Genomic DNA, 20868 nt, shown 5'->3' on the forward strand with positions numbered 1-20868 from the left:
ATCTGGATGTATCAGATAGTAGCAGTTTTCATCCAAATACCCAGCAGCTGGGTCCAGGCGGTCGGCTATTGGAGTCCTGCCGCAACCCTGTCGTTGACCACGGATGCCACCGGGGGCCTTCCCTGACCCTCTCTGAATAAGACTTGTATTTAGAAGAAACAAAAAAATGCCCTGTGTCTCAGCACTGATATTAAGGACAGAAAAGGCTAACAAAAGACTCTGACAAAAACCCTGTTAGAAGTGTTAGAAATGTATTGAGCACCTATTGAACAAAGAGCCTACTGAATACAGAGAGGCCGCTTGCGGCATATTTTTTTCCTTCACGCTCTGACCAAAACACACCGGCAGAAGCAATGGGTGAACCCCACTTATCCTTCTCCTGTCAAATACAGTCTTAAGAGGAGAAAGATGCTCTTCCACCGGGCATATGCTGAGAGGCCTGATGGATGATTCATGTTTGTGGTATCTAGCAGGTGCTTTGGACAGCAGGGAAATGAGAATAGAAAGAGACTGTCCTAGCTGAACGGTGGGATGTGGTCTGAGAGGCACCAGTGGAGGATCAGGCAGGCTGGACAGTCAGTTACAAACTTCCAGTAGTGGTGATGCCATGTAGGAGAGAGCTGTGTATTGCCGTGTTGTCTCAGTGGCCTTGCCACAGGCACGGGTCCCATGGGGACGGCTTCGTTAAAACGAGGAACGAAGCGACAGTCCTGCCTCTGAGAGCTCATGACCTAAGTACACTGCACTTAAACACTTCCTAGAAAGAGCAAAACAGACATGACCCAGATTCTGGATCTCTACATGAAAAGGCGCAGAACACCATTTTACAGAAGTGGTGCTACCCTCTTAGAGAAGTTTTTTCTCTTTGCGCTATGAAATAACAGACAATATTCAGCCAAAAAAATCCCTGACTGCGATGTGAAGTCAATAGGAATGTGAACTTGTCAACCAAAATAATAGCTTTAAATTACGGCAGAAGAGGAGACAGCAGACTGAGCCAGGGAGTGCAGCAGCTGCCATCCATACCATGTCACAACAGCAACAGAGAAAGCATCTTTTCCATCACCCCTGACTACTGTAAAGACTAAAACAGAAAAAGTTTTGAACGACGCCAGCTCTCGGTGGGCACCTCGAAAGGGAAGCCATGGGCACGTAGTATCTACTGGACTCCACAAACCTTGCCACTCCCCTGGCTTTGGTGTCCAAGCCTGGAGGCAAAAGCAGGAGCGCACGGAGCAACGTAGGACCACGGCGGTCAGCCCTGCCCTGTCCGGCCATGCTGCCCCGTGGCCAGCGCTTGGCCCCTCACAAACCCTGACTCCGGCGCCTTGGTAGGGCAGAGGACAGGCTACCTGCTAAACAGCTGTCAGTGCGGGGCACTGCACTGGCACAGAGAGAGGTTTTGAAGGAAAAGATGGCCTAGCTATAGAGTTCCTGAGTAAACTATTTCATTCGTAGAATAGCATCACCAGTTAACTGTAAGTTTTCTGAAGGCTAGCTATTCCTCATTTTTAACTTCCGACCATTTGCTGACTTTTATGCCTTTGATGCACTTCTTTCTCTCATAAATTGCAAATGAGGACCTTTTTTGAAGTGTGAGAATTTCACTTAATGTTATTCCAGTCCGCTGGGAACGTGAACACGGACCAAACTTTCGCTCTCACAACAGAGGTTTGCCAGAGCTGGCTACAGTCTCACATTTCTTGCCGCTTCATTTACATTTTCTAATTCTTCCAGGCTCTCAGCAAGAAGTAAACAAAGACAAACAATTACAGTGGCAGAGAGATCTGGGATAACTTAATGTTGCTATTTACTGGAAAAAAAAAATCAAACTATTAAGTATATAAGTTGGCTTATATCTGATAAACGTATAACGCAACATACGCTTTTTAGGACACAAAAAGCCTTTTGCAACATAAAGCAGAGCCTCTTGCAAGGAGAGCAGCGAGAGGGTTGGGGCTTTACATTTGCACCCTTGCCATACCACAGGCAGCTTTTCGGTTTCCCGCGTTGCAGATGAAGCCGAGCGAGCCGTTTTACGAGCATGTCCTCAGGTCGCGGCAGAATATTGGCAGAACTGGAAAAGAACCCGGCTTCCTTTCACTGCTCTCCTTTCCCTCCTTTCATCCCTCCGGTCCCAATTTCACCACAAACATAAAGTAGAAAGCCCGTGCCAGCGCTGGGCTGACCTGGTCGGGCCCTTGCCGAGGCGGAGGACGCGGAGCCGCCGGCCGTGCCGAGGGCTCGGTGCAGGAGTGCTGGCGATGCCCCCGCTGCCGCCAGGCCGAGGGGGAGGCGGGCAGAGGGGCCAGTGGCTGCGGTGCTCTGCTCTGGCCTAAATTTCTGTTACCAACTTTGAGGAGTTCTGTTTTAATGGAAAATATCTATTTTACCCAAGACTGCATCCGTGTTTAATGCTAGATTCCAGGTCAGGTTTATTTGCCGTTCAGGAGTATTTGAAAAGCAGCGCGTTTCAGCAAAGTGCTGTTTTTAGGTGGAGTACAGGACACCAAAACAGACAGGAGCCGGCTGTCTCCTTCGCTTCCTTCAGCCCCCGTACTCCAGAATTACTAAGATCCATGTGAAAAACTAAAGCCTCTTACAAATCTACTTCTTCAGAGAGAAACCTGTCAGCTTAACACGGTAGCAGGAGAAAAATGCCTGCTGTGAAGAGGGAGAGAGAAGAAAATAAACTGCGACTCTCAGTCAGTTGTCCTTTAGAAAGTGGGTCTCGTTTTTGGAGTTTTCTAAGACAAGCCCCGCAGGCACACAGCAAACAGCTTCTGCACTATTATTTGGTATTTTCTAAGACTTTCCTAACTTTATTTTTCATACAGGTTAATGGCTATATAGAGTGACCAATTTCTCCCATGGCCAAGCCTTCAAACAGTGGGAAAGGGAGAACAGAAGGGTGCAATGTGCAGCAGCCATCTTCTCCCATGGTAAGCAAAGGTGAATCTTTAAACTTCTGTATTTCTTTTTTCACAAAATTAAGCTAGTTTATTTTTCTAGAAGTGAGATGAGCTCAGAGTTGCAGCTGACACTCACTGTATTGATTTCCAGCCCCTATATCTGTAAGCTCAGCAACATGTGTCCTGCCCTGCGATAGCTCCTGCTGCCAAAAACACGAACCCAAACAGCCGTCTCTGCAGGTGATTGCTATCCAGAGCATCAAACAGCAAGCCCTAGAGTAAAATGTCTCAATAATTATGCCATGGCCCCAGTGAGCTTAAATATTGTTTCAGTGTTGCAAGGACACTACTAAAAATAGTGAACTGCCAAAAAGAGCTCTGCTTTGCGTACATCAGGTGTGCTCCCGGTGCAGGAGACCGCTTTTGACGCGGCAGAGGCCTTGGGTAGTGCTGTAATGAAAACAGCAAAATGCAGGCAACGGGAGAGAGCTGGAGACGCATGTGAGAGTAGGAAAAGCCCCAAACAGAAGCCGTTTAGCTAAACTGCAAAGCTATAGCAACCTCTATGCCTCTGCAAAACTGTAAGAAAGACAGACCTTGTTTTCACTGTTGATGGTTATTTATTTCACCCAGAACTCGGAAAAGCACCGTAGTTACTGGGAAACACATCCCGCTTACAGAGGGGCTCGAGCTTCAGGGTCGCACGGGCCTGGGTTTTCCACCGGACCTCGATACCTGGAGACGGACACGAACAGACCTGAGCATCTCACCCCCCTTCCACCTCAGACAAACGCTCAAAAACGCTTCACACCGAAAACGCTGAGGAACCACCAGCACCCGAGCAGCTCTTTCTGCGGCTGTTTCCGAGCGCGTGGCCTAGGGAACGAGCCAGCCGCGCTCCTCCCGCACGGCTCGTCGGCGCTGGGCAGCGACTGTCACACGGGAAGGCAAAGCCTCAGACGTTTCCTATCACGCACTGCCCGTGTCAAGCTTGTTTACCTGGCCTGAATAATGCCCTGCCACCCAGGAGCTGGCTTTTTCATGAGGAGAAGAGATAGAGGTGCTTTTGAGAGAGATGGGACACGACAGCACGGTAATCTCACGGGCCGGCAGCAGCTGAGCACACCGGCCAGGTACAGCCGTGTGTGTATGGATGAGGCCCGAGGCGTCGAGGCTTCGAGCTCGGCGTTTCCATCGCGGCACCCTCTTGGGCGGGAGGTGGCCGTGCCAGCGCCGGGCTCCCTTGGCCTCGCGCCACTTCGTGCCGAGCAGACGCAGAGCAGGGAGCGGCGGCGCGAGGCCGAGCCGGCCTTGGGCCCGGAGACGGTGCCCCTGTGAATTAACGTGAACGGTGTCCTGCTGCTTTCATTCACAATCACACGGCACAGACAGGTGGGCTGCTCTCGGGGTAGGAAACACGAATTCCTTTGTATTTATTGCTGGTAAGAATATAAAAAAGCCCTCTCCTCCAAACACCAAAAATGCATGCAAAATTGCAAAGTAAAACCAGCGGAAGCCATAGGAGACAATACTGTTGCACCTAAAATGCACATGCACCTCTTTGTTTGCTTCATCAATAAACACAGGATTTATTGAATTAAAATATTTTAACATTAATTTCCTCTCCGCTGAAAACCACGTGCTATGTTTAATAGCAATTTGCGCCTGGGAGTGCTAAGCCTTCTCAAAAATTGGAGCTCTCATTATAGGAAGTGCTATACAGCAGTACTGACAATTCAACCATCTTAACCCTACAAGCTATTATCTTAACTTACAAAGCATTTTGTGTACTTTGGCTGTTCCGGTATTGTATCTCCCAAAAGACAGCCGTAAGTGTACATGGCTGGGTGTATCCTTTGAACGGTGTATTTTTCAGCCTTGTATTTCTTTGGAAACGGTATATTTTGTGTTATCGTGAAGCGCATCCTGCATAGCAACACTGTAGGTTATTGATTCAATTGAATTGCGCAAGACTGAAATTCTAAACCGTGCTTTTGGCATTGATCCTTAAATCGTATCGTTAAAATAAAACTCAATGATGTTTTGAATACACTGATGCTAATAATTTTACTGCTCGTGAAATTCCAGCTCAGCGCTGATGACTAACGGCTCCCAAAGAAAAAAACCATCTTCCTGAAGCGAGCACGATACAATCGTGCCCAGACCGCTCGAAAGGCACAGAAACCAATTACAGTAAAATCCTGTGTTCTCAATCAGGCTCTATAAAAAGCAGCCTCGCACAAAGAGATGCGGGGTTATTTATCGTGGGAAGTTACTGAACGCTTAACTATGCAGATGAAATTCTGCTTGTTCTTTTACACAAGGCAGCAAAATAAATAACTTAACAGCTCGCAGTTCCCAAGGTAGACTTGTTAATCGGTCCAATATTGTTCTAATTCTCCTCGTAGCTAACTGAATTGGAGCATGTAACTGGATAAAATGTGTCTTTAGATACCGTGTACTTATTCCGATTACTATTTGCTTGATTGATGACTTTCTGATTTTTTGAAACAATGCCAGCACAGTGGCCTCTTGGTAGCTGAACACATGACTGCTGTTTGTTGTGCTTTGGGGGGACTGCAGCGCGAGGTCTGGCTCAGTCATTTTTAAAATCAATACTTGCTCTCTGAGCACGGGATAATTTAGAGAACATAATTCAGAATTCTACCTTTCAGCATGTATCCTCCATCAAAGGGGGATTTTTGTCCAGAGTCAGCACAAAGGATGCATGACCCAAGAATGCACAGATAAGGTTAAAAAAGAGAGGAAAAGTGTGTATTTTGTTTAAACCATGGCATCATTAGCTTCATGTGTGGATGAATGTGTCTTTTATGTATGTGCACTTACGCACATATAGCATATGTGTACCTCCAGGAATGTCAACCTGAAATTGATGCTTTGAATAAAGTCCAGTTTTTGCTTACCCTCTCACATTTTTTTTTCTGTTTTGACCATTTGTGTATATTCTCACAGTTTTTGAAGCAAGGTCGACTTGGCTGTAGAGAGTGAAAGGTCTATGAAGGACAAGAGAAAAAAAATGGACCTGAAAAGCCTCTGGACAGCTGGTGTTCAGCCTTCCTAATGTTGGAGCTCTGAAAAAGCTGCAGAATTACCTGAACAACTATTGCTGGCATTCTGCTCTTAGCAGCAATGTTTTGAACCAAAATAGCTGCATTAAATCAGTGCAATTCTACAGGTGTAAACAGAACACCTTGGACCAGAATCAGATCCACTGCTCTTCGGGTGTTGACTGAACTCCAGGGCTACTTTAACCTGTTATATAGCTTTACATTTTAACCCTTTTAGATTAATCTTAATGTTTAAACATTTTGGACCTACTTTATGCCTCCATTTCACCTTCCATATTATAACCCTTCCCTTAATAAAAGAATTTCCATTTCCCCAGCTCCTTCAGATCTCCATGGCCTTCTGGATCCTCTCTGCCATGCAAATATAATGTCCTTCTTGCACTTTCTCCAAGCTGCTCCTGAGGCAAGTGCCCCAGAACTCCCCATTTCCCGTGCCGCGCTCCACGTACATTCATGGACCCCCTTCCTGCCTGGTTTCCCTCTGTCCTCCCATAGCTAAACCTTCTTTCATTCCTCTTTTAGTTTTGACAAAAGCTGCTGAAGTCAACGGACTACTGTTCATATTTAAAATGTTCATCTGCTTTTCAAATCTGAGTATATTTTAACTTCTTGTCAGTACAGAGGAACACAAGCACAACCCTTCTCTCCAGTACCCCCCAGCCTGGGGGACTGGGAGCCCGTCTACCAGCTTCTGCTTCCATTTGCATCTTCCTTCAGCTTATTCCAAAAGGGGAAACTTCGAGGGGTATCCGAACAAGATTTACAGCTTCTCTGTACTATCAGAGCACCCTGAGAAAGCAGCAGAGGGATCTTCCCCTGAGAGCACAGATCATCTAATTTTTAGCCAGTTTCCCCTAACAGTAGCATGAACAGCAGTAAGTAAAAATTCTGGAGGTCTGGGCAAAAAGGCATGTAAATAGAGGAAAAGCCTGATACCTTATTTAAAGGCTATTCACTATTTTCGAACATCTCATCCTCACCCAGATTTCCTACAAGGAAAGTATTTGTTTTAATTCTTTGCACAACTCATCTGAGACTGAGTTCCACGTGAAAAGCCATAGATGGCAGCAAATTATCTTTAGCAAGCTGAAATTTCTGGTTGTTCTCCTTTTTCATGTGCTTCTTTTGACAGAAACAGAACTGAATAGGACACACAAAGTAGCAGGAAAGGGTTAGAACAACAGCAAAAACGTTTTTACTGTCTAAAGGCCTTAGTAAAAAAAACCCTATAATTTCCTCTTACTTCCTTATTCATTATTCTCAGTCAGATAATGAGCCCTCAGCCAGTTATTCCAGCGTGGACTAAAAAAATACAATCCACAGGGGATACAAAAGTTTCAAACCCTGCATCCATTCTGAATTTTTTATGAGGATTATGAATTCTATTTCATTCTATGTATTTTATTGGGTGTCCGTAGCAGCAGCTGCAGCACTGGGGCTACGCAAAGCAGTTTCCCTTTTAACTTTTTGCACAACTTTCTTGAAAAGGTCGCCCTTTCGGCTGAAATTTTTAGTACCTGTAAGTAAATTTTAAACAGAATATTTAAACCTTATTCCTTTGAAATTCTTAAATTGTGGAATGAAACGTATTTCTTCTGTTTTTAAGGAAAATCCTTGTTATTTTTTCCCATGGAAGGATGCAATATAAACATCCAGAGTTTATAACAGTTTGAATTTTGTTCTGATGCAGCAGACCCTAGACTCTGTGCTGTAGGGCAGATATCTTCCCTGCTCTGATGATATTTTCTGTAACAAGGTAGATGCTTAATTTGCACATCTCCACCCAGCCAGACCCCAAAACAGAACAGGGTGAAGCAGAGGCAGAGGAGGAAGGCACATATTAGCACCAGACCACAAAGATCTTGCTGCACTTTCACTGACTTGGAGAAATGCAGCAGGAACAAGAAAGCCTCCCACCTCGTTCTCCATTACCATTTGTCTCTGGTACTGTATGATACAAAAACTACATAAATAACAGCAACATGAAAAAATTACCGAGTACTTGCTACTGTTCAGCATGTGTACGTTGATAAAACAGGTGACTAAACAAGAAGGAAAAGGGGAGGATCAGAAAAAACACCAAGTCCTCAGCTTTGCACCTGCGGACACCTGGACGGCGATGGGACGAGGATGGAGGGACGTAGACACACTGTCCCCACCGTGACCAGAAGGGAAACAGGAGCACGTACTGGAGAGTCAGTAGATACTTAGTGCAGCCCATTATTTAGCACAAAGGGAGAAGGAAAAAAAATGCATATAGACAGTGTGCAATGACTACAATATTTTGTCTCCAAATGAAAATAAAAAAGAGCACATGGAACAATTATTTTAGGAATGAACAGCAAGGATAAAAATCACACACCATCCTTATGCCTATAGGTTTTACCTTTATATACATCCTAACATAAAAGATTTTAATAGAGGTATCTGATTACAGCTTTATTTTATAGTCTGCAGTTTCAGACGTACGAAAGGGACAGTGGCTTCTTTCATTTTACCTGCCTTGTATTTTCTGTTCTCGCCCTTGATTTTCAGGTGCAAACCTAGACACCTCCACATCCAGCTTCTCACCAGAGAAGCAGCACTCAGACACACACCTGCAGGAGAATTTACTGGCTTCAAGCTGCAAGTGTAAATTATACCACAGAAAGACGGGGAGATTGCAGGTCTTTGACAAGATCTTCTTTAGAATATATATGATTATGCACATACCATTTTGAGTTGGAAATGATCTCGGTTGTGACAAAAGAGCACCTCTGGCATCACTGAACACAAAACAAAGGTTTTGTCACAGTTGCTTCATCAAAAGGCACCTTTAGGACAGGCAACATCTGTAATAGTAGCATTGCTGCAAATTCTGTCACATTTAATTGCAGGGAATTTTAAAAGGCTCACAATTTTAAGGTTGAGAACATAATTTTAGAAATCATATCCAAATATTTTTGCACTATTTAAGTTGGCATTGCCGTAAAGGAGAGAACAAAGAATTTAAAGCTGGTATTTCTTCATGCTCCCTCACAGTGCTTTTTGTCTTCGTTTTTAACCCCTTCCACCTGCTTGCTGCGGCACGGACCGTTTCACCGCTTACACAGGCTGCCTGGGGGCCTGGGCCAAGTGTTTACTCGGGCAGATTCAGCAAGATGGGAACCAAAGCCTTCCTCTGCCAAACTGCCCTCATCTCCTCTCCCTTTGAATTTGCCACCAAGCAGATTCATCACTCCCCTTTTCAATGCCTGAGTGCCAACTCCAGGGGCCCAGGTGTCCTCGGCTCTGGCTGTAATCAGGTCTTAGCCACCCAGGATCCAGCCCCCGGGGATGGCAGCTGAGGAGCTACTGAAAGGCCGTATGCCTGCAGGTTCAAGCCCAGGCTACTGGTTGGGTTTTTTCCTTTTTGCAAGGTCAGGGAAACTGTCTCCTCACCAAGCTACGTTGCCGTTCCACCGAACCTTTCTGAAACGGGAGGGACGAGGTCTCCTTGGGGGCCACCCTTTCGCCCGCTTCCTCTGGCGGCCACCTCCAGCGAGCGTGTGCCACAGGCAGCGGGACCGCATCCAGGAAAGGGCCGGGAGCAGAGCGGGAGCTGTCACTATCCTGACGGTTGGGCTAATGTTTTCCAAAATAATCTCTAGCAACAAGTACTTCAGTCTCTCATATCTACCTTGAGATAACGCCAGCCTGATTATTGCCCTCGGGCTCCTTGGAATCGGGGCAGGATACTGGAGCATTTACCTGTCAGGTACCCCCTTAAACCCAGTTCTGGTCCGTGCAGAGAAAAAGATCTCGTGACCGTCCAGTGGCCTGCAGCCCACGAAATAAGTGTTGGCTATATAGTCCAGCACTAACGCTGTTAACTTGGCATTTTCTGCAGTCTTTCAGGAACGACAAACACCTAATCAAAGATAAAATCCTGTACCGAAACCCGCTGTTGGTCTGGGTCTCTGACGAGGGGAATTAACCGCCCTCGCTGCGTGCAGGGCAGAGCTGCGCAGGGGCTCGGTGAGGGCTCGTGGCATTGGGGCTGGGCACGAGGCATCGGTCTCGCCGCTGTGAGAATGGAAATAGGTAGTTCATGTCTTAAGAAAGAGAGGAGCAGACTGTTAGTGTGCAAATGGATATTATTCCAAGTTGTCTTTGGACTTGCTGTGCTCCAGATTTTGGGTCTGAAACAGAGACAGTCCTCAGGAGAGTATTGGTGTCTGCACGTCCATGAAACTGGAGAATCCGGTCCCAGCTTTTAAGAGAGCCAGTGATAATATGGCCCTGACATCCCTGAGTTTATTTTCAAAGGCGAGAAATAGAAGGGGATTCACATTTTGTGTTACATGATCTTCCTTTAGCACAGTGGGTTAAACTGAACTAACCTCTGGCCCAAAACACTTCTGAGCTCTGATTATGATAAACCTGCATCTGAACCTTGTGTCTTCAGGCCTCTTTCAGGAGCATGTTGACAACCTAAACACACGAGTTATTAACGAGAGCAATGCAAATGTTACAGAAAATATTTTTTTCACTGCTTAATCGGTTGAAATACGGTTCAATAACACTTCTTTCCCTGCCAGATTTTCCGAAGCAATTAAATCCCTCACGAAAATAAAATCTGCAGGAATTGTAATCACTTTATAAAACGCCGCGTCCCCTTGAAGGGATTGATTTATACGGCCCTCTGCGCTCTCAGCTGTGGAAGAGCCCAGCTCCGGCAGAGCGGTGCCCCCAGGCAGCTCCACATCCCCCGTCACGGAGCCGCGAGGAGCGACGCTGCCCAAAGCCACGTGCCGCCCGCCGCGCCGTGCCCCGCTGGCCCCTCTCCCCCCGCCCTCCCTCGCTCCTTCCCCAAGGCGGGCGCAGAGCGATGGCGAGGCTTGAAAAAGCCCGTCGGAAGCGTGAGGTACCGCCGGCTGCTCGCTGCCTCGCGGATACGTGCGCAGGAGAGCGTGCAGACGGGGCTAGATGGGAAAACAAGTGCTTTATGTGATCGTTGTTATTGCCAAACTCTCATTAAGCTCAAATCTGGCAGCGCTTTCAATGCACCTCGTGGCTAAAGGCTGCTGATAGATAAACAAACAGGTCACCGGGTTTTTGTTTTGTAAACACGCACGGGTGAAATCCGCACAGGGATGGAGCAAGCGCTTCCGCGGCGTTTCAGCGCGGAAGGGAGGACGCAAGGCGCTGCGCGGAGCCAGCGGCATTCACTCGGTTTCCCGGTCTGAACCTCTGCAACATGACTTTGTGCTGGGCCTCACGTCCTCCACTCTGAAGGATTTGAAGCTGGTCGTTATATTACAAAGCAGGTTACAGGAGGAAAAAATAAGAGGCAGACTGCCCTGGCCAACTGTTTTAACCAGCGTAGAAAAACGTGTAAATATGATTGCACCTTACCCTACAGCGAGCAAAGATGGGGAAAGAGAGTGTCCCTGTTGCCTGTGACACGGGTGCCAATTTTAGATATTTCTTTCAGCTTTTAAAATTGCTTCTCTGCTTTATTTCCCACCCTTTGCCTGAGCGGGCTGTAGGCTTACCTGCAAAGCCTGCATCATGCGGGAGTTTCTTCTTGAAAACATTCACACTCGACGCTACTGCAAGAGGGCAGAGAGCGTGCACAAAAATCGCAGCGCCGTCCCGCTCGGCAGGCCAGCGCGTCCCGGGAGCCGGCCGCGCACAGAGCTCCCTCTAGGCCCTGGCGCGCAGCACAGCAGGACGGCGCGGCTCGCGCATCGATAATCCCACCCGACATCTGCCACGTCCAAAATCACAAAGCGGCAGCAGCGAAACCCCGAGAAGGTCGAGCCCAGCCGAAGGGAACCGGCTGCTGCTTTGCACGGACTGCAAGCGCGAGCAAAGCCGCTCGCCACTGTGGGGAGCAGGGATGCCGCCGACACTTGGGAGCATCTTACAGCAAAGTGCTAAAAACAAGGGGACGCGCAACACAGATCCACCGTGGCCGCCATGCCTGGGACCCCGTCGGCTCGCCCTCGCCGGCCGGGACCCTGCGTGGCGCCGCGCTTTGTTGCCTGCTGCCTTTCATCACTGAAAGCTGCCCGGGGCCACGCTGTGCGATGAGCACGGACGCTGCCTGGGGCCGTTGGCCGAGTCCCTGCACCTAAGGCCCAACACACTCGGCGCTGGAGTGAGCGGCAGGTTTGGGGCTGAAGGGTGGCTTCTGCCGTGACATGGTACTTCAGCCCTCAGTGCTCCGTGACCGGTGCAGCTCTGGAGATATCAGGCAATATCTTACTTCTAAACCTTGTATGCCTGTATTTAGTCCTACGCCACAGTCCTGCCAGCAGAGCCCTTTGGCGAGGGCACGCGGGCACGGGACAAACGCCGCCGAAGCCCCCAGGCACAGCTTTTCTTACCTGTTTTCTCAGTAAAACACGCTGCAGTAAAGAGCTTCAACAGTTTCAGTTAAGCTCAACAAAATGTTACAGATGTCACATCAGTGTCATACCTCCAACCTGGTCTTTAATCACTGGGCTCAGAAGCAGCTATTTTGCAGTCGTTTCTATAGAGCAACAAACTAGGAATTTCCTAAGCAAGCACCTCGCAGTTGCAACCCCCTTTTCAGCAGGGCCTCAGCTGACCCGTGCAGCTTTGCATCGCCTCCTCCGCTGGTCCCGATGCCAGTAACAAGTTGCAGACGCGACTATGGACATAAACGCGACTGTGCACGCATGGGGAGACCGGCCGGCCGGTCACGCTGCCCCGGGGCTCCCTGGACCGGCAGCAAGAGCAGACGGGGACGAGCAGAGAAGGAGCCGCGCGAGCCGGCGCAGGATGGACGGCGGGGGTGACTACTGCAGCGCTGCACAGGCAGGCTGCATGCTTCGCGGGAATACCTGAGGCTTATTGGAGCCTGGTGTATTTTACACGTATTTTCAACACAAACCCTCCAAGCCCTATCGTGGATAAGTTTCAAAGCTTGTCATCAAAATATCACGTAAACCTGACTTTGAAGCTTTGCTTTAGAGCGATATTTGTGATAATCGTACCGGAGGATATTTTCTGGGCTGCTTTGACCACGGATTTTGCCTGGCAGGTGCGTGTAGACGTAAAGCCGAGGGGCTGCCGGTCTCGCAGCCGTGCCGGCGCGTGGGTCCCCGCGTCCCGGCCCCCGGCCCGCTCCCGCCGGCCCCCTGCCCGCAGCGGCGGCAGCGCCAGTGCCCACTTTGGGGCTGCGCGGCTCAGCGTCCACAGCTGCCCTCGACCGTCCGCAGCTCAGCACCCATCGGAAAGCCCCACTTTTTCAACAATTACTACAGAACAGCTGATATTTATAACCTGACTAGATTTTTCCAATTCCCATCGTTAGGCAGCCACTTAATTCAGCCCTGAGTGGTTTGATAGAAGGCCTCCCGCGGGGGTGGCTGCCCTCGCCTTCCCTCAAAGGCAGCAAACCCCGAAGGCTCCCGCAGCCTGCAGGTCCCGGCAGACCCGAGGGTTTGACCCACGGGCAGAAGAAGAACTGGGCCGTGTCTCAGGCACTTCTAGAAAGCTGCATCACAGCAACGGTTTTTGGCCGCCTTTGCAATGGTGCAAGGTCGCTGCCAGTTTACCCAAATGCCTTTATCTCCGACTTCAGCAGGAGGGTTTTGGCCTGGATTTTGCAGAGCTGGCTTTCCTTTTCCCCCCTACCCTGAGTCACAAATGCTCTCATCCTCCGATCACTTGCCACCAAACCCAGATTCACTGCTTTGCAGTTCTTGCAAAAGTTTGACATTTGCCACAGAAAACAAAACGCGTGCAAAGAGAGCTCAGTTTCATTGCAAAACCTTTACATGGTCCCAAATAAAAACAACATGCAGAGAGTAAAACACCCCCTGCCCCAAACCCAGCGAACATCTTTGCTGCATAGCGAACAGATGCTTTGGGGATTGCTTGTGTTCATCTTCCTCGCAAACTGCCGCGCTCGACACTCCCAGCACCCAGCAGTTTTACGAGCGGCAAGAAAAATAATGCTCCTGGAGATCCCATTTTAAATTGGGCAAAGCTGCCAAAAGTTTCAACTGTTTCATGCATTTCACTGTAATGTTTCTATATGTGTCAATACAGGATAAAAAAAAAAAGGCAAGAGAAAGTTTTCCCTGAACGACAGATGCAATTTTTGTAGCTCTGACTCCAAGAGACTTGTGATTTTGTCAGTAACAGATACTGGACCAAACTAATTTCCTGCATATTTATGTTACACCCAAACTAGTCTCACCAACAATTAACGTGGTCATGGTTTAAAAATAATGCACAAAACCTTGTTACTGCCCTTTGCTCCCTCTCAGCGTAAATTAGCTTTCCCTAAGCGCACTCAGGTACGGACAGAAGATACCGCTCTTTGCTGCTGTTTTACTAAACCACCCCTTCAAACGACTCACAGCAGAATCTTTCTGATGCCACAGAGGAGCAGTAAAAACACCATGCTTTTGGTTTGTTAGGATCAGAAATCTATCTAGCCATATTCGAAGAAGAAAAAGACTTTATGAGATGACAAGACAGTTGCCATAAAGGCCTATTTTCCCTTCATCCTTTGCCCTTCAAGACAAGTCCAACCTTGCAAGATGCTGAGCTCTCTCGGCTTCCACTAACTGCATTAGGTGCTGCAGATGTTCAATATTCACAGCAACGATTCCCAGCACAATCCTATTAGGAGGGTTTGGGGGGATTTTCCCCTACCCGCGTCTGAAATTCCACAGCAGGGCATTTTGTACATGTTTCCCTGCGTATTTTTTAACTATCTAAAACACAGGTTTTGGCTTTAAGAAGATGCGCTTGATAACATTACAAGGCCAAGGAGGACACTGGAGCTGCAGCGGCTCAATGCTTGGTGTGAAGAAATGGAGAGAGTTAATCAGGACCGAGCCAATATTTCAATATAACGCTAGTGGCTCTGTGCTAGCTGGCGAGGTGCTATTTTTAGAAGGAACATAAAGCCAGGCTTGCTGGCAGATGCACTCCTTATAGATTCCGGTGGCTATTTTTGACGGAGGGGACGTTATCTTTAGTTACCCGGCCAAACTCTTACTCCAGCAGTTCCACCCTCCCTGCCGACGCGGCTTGCGTGGCGTCTGCTGGGCACGTGTGTCCCCGTCCCTTCCCCAGGAGCAGGCGCGAGCCCCGGCTGACGGCCGCCCCTCGGGGGGACATGGGCTGCCCCGTGGGGGGACGCAGCCCGGGGCGGGGAGGATTGCACCCTGCGTGCTCCCTCCGTGGCACCCGTCGAGGTGAACGTGTTCCCGGGTGCCGCAGCTTTCCCAAACTCCCAAAGCCTTCCCGGCCCGTGACACTGTTGCAGACAGACTCCGAGAAGAGTTGTGCCCGGTCCCCAATGCCTACTTAAGCTAAGAACTGCTCTGGAAAGCAACCACATCTCCTTACGCGCCCGGCCCACTGCTGCACGCGCTGCCAACACTCTGCAAAGAATAAAACAGTCTTTTAAGCTCCCTGTCTGTGCCCAGTGCCCACAGCCTAAACACAACGCCACGGCTCCGTGCCCGGTTTATCAGGGCTTCTGTTTCACATAGACATGTAGATCTGAACCCTCAAAGTTAAAGGTACCGCTGCCCGAGCTAACACATGCATGAGAAAGCCTGAGCTTGCCGTGTTGCTGTGGTCATTGGGAGACTGTGAATGCAAATGTCCCATGGCATTTTCATGGCAAAATTTTGAGTCTGTTATCATGGACATTGTTACTTTAATATGTTGTACTTCATTACAGTAAAATAGATTATAGGTCTGAGCATACCCTCGTCTTGAATATAATCTTGCTACCAATAGGTTTTAAGCACAAAGGCCTTCAGATTTTGCTTCTGAGTCATTCAATCCCCAAAACGAGGAGAAACCCACGTGACTCTGAAGCATTACTGTTTTCCCTTTCATGCTGCCATAGCGGCACACTGCACAGGAGAGGCTGCACAGCCCCCGCCTCCCTCCCTTTTAGCGCTGGGCCACTTCTTTTAATCCAAGAGATCAGCCACCTCAGGCTCTTTTTCAGCACACATGTACGTGTGGTTTTCCCTCCCCACTTTGAAGGCACGCCAGCAAACGCTGCCTTCACAGGCAGAGAGAGCTCAAAGACACCTCTCCGAGGGGAAAAATGCGCTGAAAATCTGTCAGCCATCTAAAACAGGAAAGCACGTAATTATAAATCTGTAAACTGCAATTCACAAATTGTAAACTGCAGAGGCCTTCTGTGCATTCGCACTTTTATAATAAAGAGCAAAATGTTACTTGTCAGCTTCTGGGATTCAGCTGCACAGCTTTCCTTAATGCTAATAGCAGGCTCCCATTACGCACCCACCTAACGCTGAAAAATTACTCAGTAGAAGTTACTTGTCTCATGCAATTACACTCTCATCCTTCAGTTCACCTTCTCCCTGCCGGTGAGGGGGGGCGTGAGGACCCCAGCCCCTTCAAGGGACGCTTCTTGCCTGAACCAAGTCACCTGCGTATCGGGGAGACTGGCCGGCTTCAGCCTGCTCCCCTTCCGCGAGCACAGCATCCCAAAAGCTTTCCGTCCTCATCACCGAATCCAAGCACCGCCGGGGAAGGGTGAACGTGAATGCTTCGGTCTTCTGGGAAAGGGGAGCTTAGTATTCAATAAACAGCTATCTGGGGGGAGGCAGAAGAGACTAAAAGGAGCTTCTGGGGCAGGAGAAGGCTAAAGCCAAATATTTTTATTGGTATCATTTTTCTTTTAAAAGGGAGCTAGCCACTTAAGTATTTCCTTTGATTTGTATTTGGCTGACTGAATTATTGTCAGTGAGAGGGAAATGCCTGTAATGCAATCCTGAGTGGTCAAATATATATCATGTATCCAAGAAATACCAGGGACCTTAGAAAGGATAATGAGCGCAAAACAACGCCTGCACCCGTGCATCCTTCTCTGACACGCGGCAAGTAGAGCCGAGTTTAGTTGTATACCAGAAAGAGTGCCAAGATATTGTCTTACATTACATCCATTTCTCCTATTTTCAAAAATTTCAGGCTGAGCAAAGCATTTCTTTTTACCTGAAGTAAACACTTCCATTTCTTGGCATTTGGAGAAAAAAGGATGCTGGAAAAGAGGAGTTTATCCTAAGCGGCGAGGAAGGTGCCATGCGGCTGTGGAGGCAGCTGCCCGGGGCTGGGAGCCCAGGGACCAGCCCTCGCCCCGCTCCAGCGCAAGGACGAGGATGCCGAGTCTCGCTCCGGGAGAGCGGCTCACCCCCCTCCCACAGGGCCTCCATGACCTCTCCTTCCAAAACTGTCTTCTTTTGTATACGTAAACACGTATTAAACCAGACAGGGAAATGCTGTCCCCTAACCCAAGCGAGGACCCAGCTTATCCAGCTCCCAAATGATTCTCCCCCTTCCTCCGGCCAGAAGGACGCTTGGGCATTTTTAAGCAGCAGCACGGTAGAGCAGTGACTGGCACTGCCAGCCGAGTTTTGAAGCACGTGGGAGCAGTTCTGTCCTTTACGATCTGTTTGTTATTGAGGAAAAGCACTTACGGGATGGTGGAGACACAGTATAAGCCTCACTACAGTACAGTTAGGAACACTGTCGTGAAACTTTTCATCAATTCAAGGGTGTTTTTTCATTGTTAACTACCAAATAATGAAGGAGAGGGGCAGGAAAATGATGTTTTTCAGTAAAACCTAATATAAGGAGGAACTTTAAGAGCTCCTTGCCAGAAAAAATCCTCATGTGACAATTTTAACCGAAGAAGTATCTCTAAAATCGGATTAAACTGGAGCTGTCATCACACCACCTATTGTGCTCATCTAGAAGGTCCCAAAAAGGGGCCCTGAAATCAAGCCCTGGAGGTCCCGCTCTGCGAGAGGATTGCTTTCACCAGCATCAGGCAGGTTGCTTGGCGCAGGAAGAGAGCAGTGCTGTATAAGCCCAATAGAGGGCAACGGCATACGTAGACACGGAGCGGCTCCATACCCTATGGAAGATGGGAAGGTTAGTCATAGGCCATTCAGTTAGCAGGACTGGATGAGAAGAGCACAGCTAGAAAGCTTCCAGGAGCACCCACACAGCTGAATTGCCAGTGTTTGTGCCTGGGTTTGGGGAGGGTTTGGTTTTTTTTTTTTTTTTTGGATTTCCAGCACTCCTGTGTTTGTTCACAGATCTGCGCACCAGAAGTCTTAAGAAAGGCCAATCTGCCATGCACATCTGCCACACGAGGCCTGAAGCTGTGGCAGGGCTGCCGGACCCCATAGCTGGGTAAGCAGCTGGTGGCACCTTCTGCAAAGGGGCCTCCTGGTCACCCTTCTCTGGCCGGCTTGTGCACACAAACATTGTCTCTGCTGAGCTCATACTCTATTTTTAACAGCTGTATGGATTATAATAATATGCGTATGCAGACTAAGTGTATTTTGGTTGCTTTTCATATTACATTTGGGTCCATCGCAGAAGTCTAGGAACAAGAGGATCGCAATAATATAAAATAGGATATTTTGAAAACAATTCACATTAAGGAGGAACCAAGAATCTGGGAATTATCCTCCAAGGCCAAGAATATTTGGAAGTCTGATATGCCAGCTTAGCTTGTCTCCCAGGCATGCTCAGGCAAGATTTCTTTAACAAAATAAACTTTCAGGTATTTATCTGAACAGAACATCCAGATGCTACATGAGGCTCAGACTCACATCACTAGTATGCTGTGGCCTTTTCTCTGAATGAGTATCTTAATAACAAACTGTAAAATTTTAAAAATCACATTGCTTTCCTACACATTGAAATACAATGGCAGGAAAGCTCAAAACTCAAAATCCATGTATTGAAATCCATTTGTTAATGTGTGATGCTTTGTTCAATTGGTAGCAGTTATTTTCAGAGATGGTTAGCTTTTCTTTTTTTTTAATGTTTCTCTCAAAATCAGTATCTGGGAATTAACAAGCATCTGTACAGTAGGAGGATGACCACGCGGTGATTTCAAAATCATGTTCTCATTACTGCTAAAAATACAGTTTGTTATTCCAAGAAGGGATGTAACACCTCTGTAATTAGGGACTGCTCTGGCCTCAGGGGAATCCTAATAAAGCAAATTTCATACATTGATGCGCTTCCCATTGCTTCATTTCTTTGTTCTATCACCCTGTTGTTAATAACACCCTGCAGCAAAAAATGTTCATGAAGCCAAGAGCTGTCCAGATAAGAGAAAAGGTCATGATCCCCCTAGTGCGCGTTCATCAGTGAATGGACACCAATCTGAAAATAAGAGGATGCCTGTCAATATGGAATGGAAGGCAGCAGCATAACATCAAATTAAAGCCAACGAATGCTCATACAGTTGTACTGGGCTCCAACCTTAACCAAAAATCAATAGTCAACAAAGTATTACAATATGAAGTGACTGAATCACGGGGGGAGGAGGCAGCAGAGGGAGGAAATGCATGGAAGCTTTGCAAACATTACTATATTTATGTGCGCATGCACACACAGAGACGTGACGGAGGACGAGATGCTCTGCTGCTTCTGAATTTTAGGAGGAGGGTGAGCCTTAGCAAGCAGGTGCGGGAAAGACAGTAAAAGCCTGCAGCATGCCCGTATTATTGATGGGCGGCGCAGCAGGTCTACCCCGCGTCGTACGCGAGGTCCTGAAACCGATAAAACGTATTACACAAAGCCTTCGTGTTTGATCACAGCCCCAAACACGAAGGGTGACTGGTAACCATAATTCATGTATATTTTATGATGATGCCTTTGAATAATCACAGTAGCAGTAAAAATTTCACAGCATAAGCAATGCCTGATGGTATTATAGGAAGCAAGAATTTCTGCCAAGGTAGGGGTGCAATGACAATGTGAATTTGCTTTTTTTTTTTTTTTTTTTTAATAGCAGAGAACATATGTGGGACAAATGCCACGCAATTACTTTACAGATAAGACATCACCCACTTCCCAAAAGAGTTTGTCTTAAAAGCCTCAACATTTATCAGTAGTTTTGTGAACAACAATAAAATTGCAAATTTCCATCCCTGAGTCTAACTTTTGGCTAAGCATTCCACGCTCTCATTGCAGGCCACCGATAGCTTGTCCCAAAACTACTCACAAACAGCGAGGAGACTCTCCACAGCATCACTGCGATTTGGCTGGGGCCCTGGCATCTTGGCTGGTCACTGTTCAGTTAGTACGTAACTGCAGATAATCGTTAAGATAAAAAGCCATATGACTTTTACTGTTTCCCATCATTTCCTAATATGGAAAATTCCAAACAACAAAATGCCTGAAAAATATCAAAAGCAAATAGCTACCCATACAGCGTGTCTGTCAGCTGGCTTATCTGATAATAACTGTTTTCTCCCTGAGCAGCTGAGATGCCAGAGAGAGAACGAGGGAATTTCATATTTGTACAGTATTTTGTGGTGAAAACAAAAATCATTTTAGCAGCGAGAGGGCCTTAGTTTGGTGCTCTGCATTTTGCCCCACTGAATGTACGAGATTAATTTGGCTGCCTGAAGGCTGTCCTACATGTAATTAGGCCTGATGCTGGAAAATGACCTTAATTTTATCCATCAGTTTTGTGCCCAGAGTAAGTGCAGGAGCATTTTATAGCCCTTAGACATCTGATGACCAGATTAAACATGCAAATTACATAGCTGGACATCTAAGCTTGATTAAATTAATCACTCATTACTTGAATCTATAAATGTACACACATAATTCATTTTAAATTTTGCAATTATTTCTAAAGATAAAAGGGTGCCAACAAACTCAGAGGCCATATTTAGACTCTCTTAAAATTCCCAGCAGGCATGTTTATGCCTCATTGCAGAAGTAACCCTGCATTTTAGCCTTCAATACCATTAAGTTTGCTCTGGGCTTTTCAGGACAAATTGCTGAAGGTGCTAATTAGGATAGACTCTGGTTGTGCTGGGCGCTGCACAAGCCAT

Source organism: Dromaius novaehollandiae, chromosome 10, assembly GCF_036370855.1.
Source record: "Dromaius novaehollandiae isolate bDroNov1 chromosome 10, bDroNov1.hap1, whole genome shotgun sequence".
NCBI lineage: Eukaryota > Metazoa > Chordata > Aves > Casuariiformes > Dromaiidae > Dromaius > Dromaius novaehollandiae.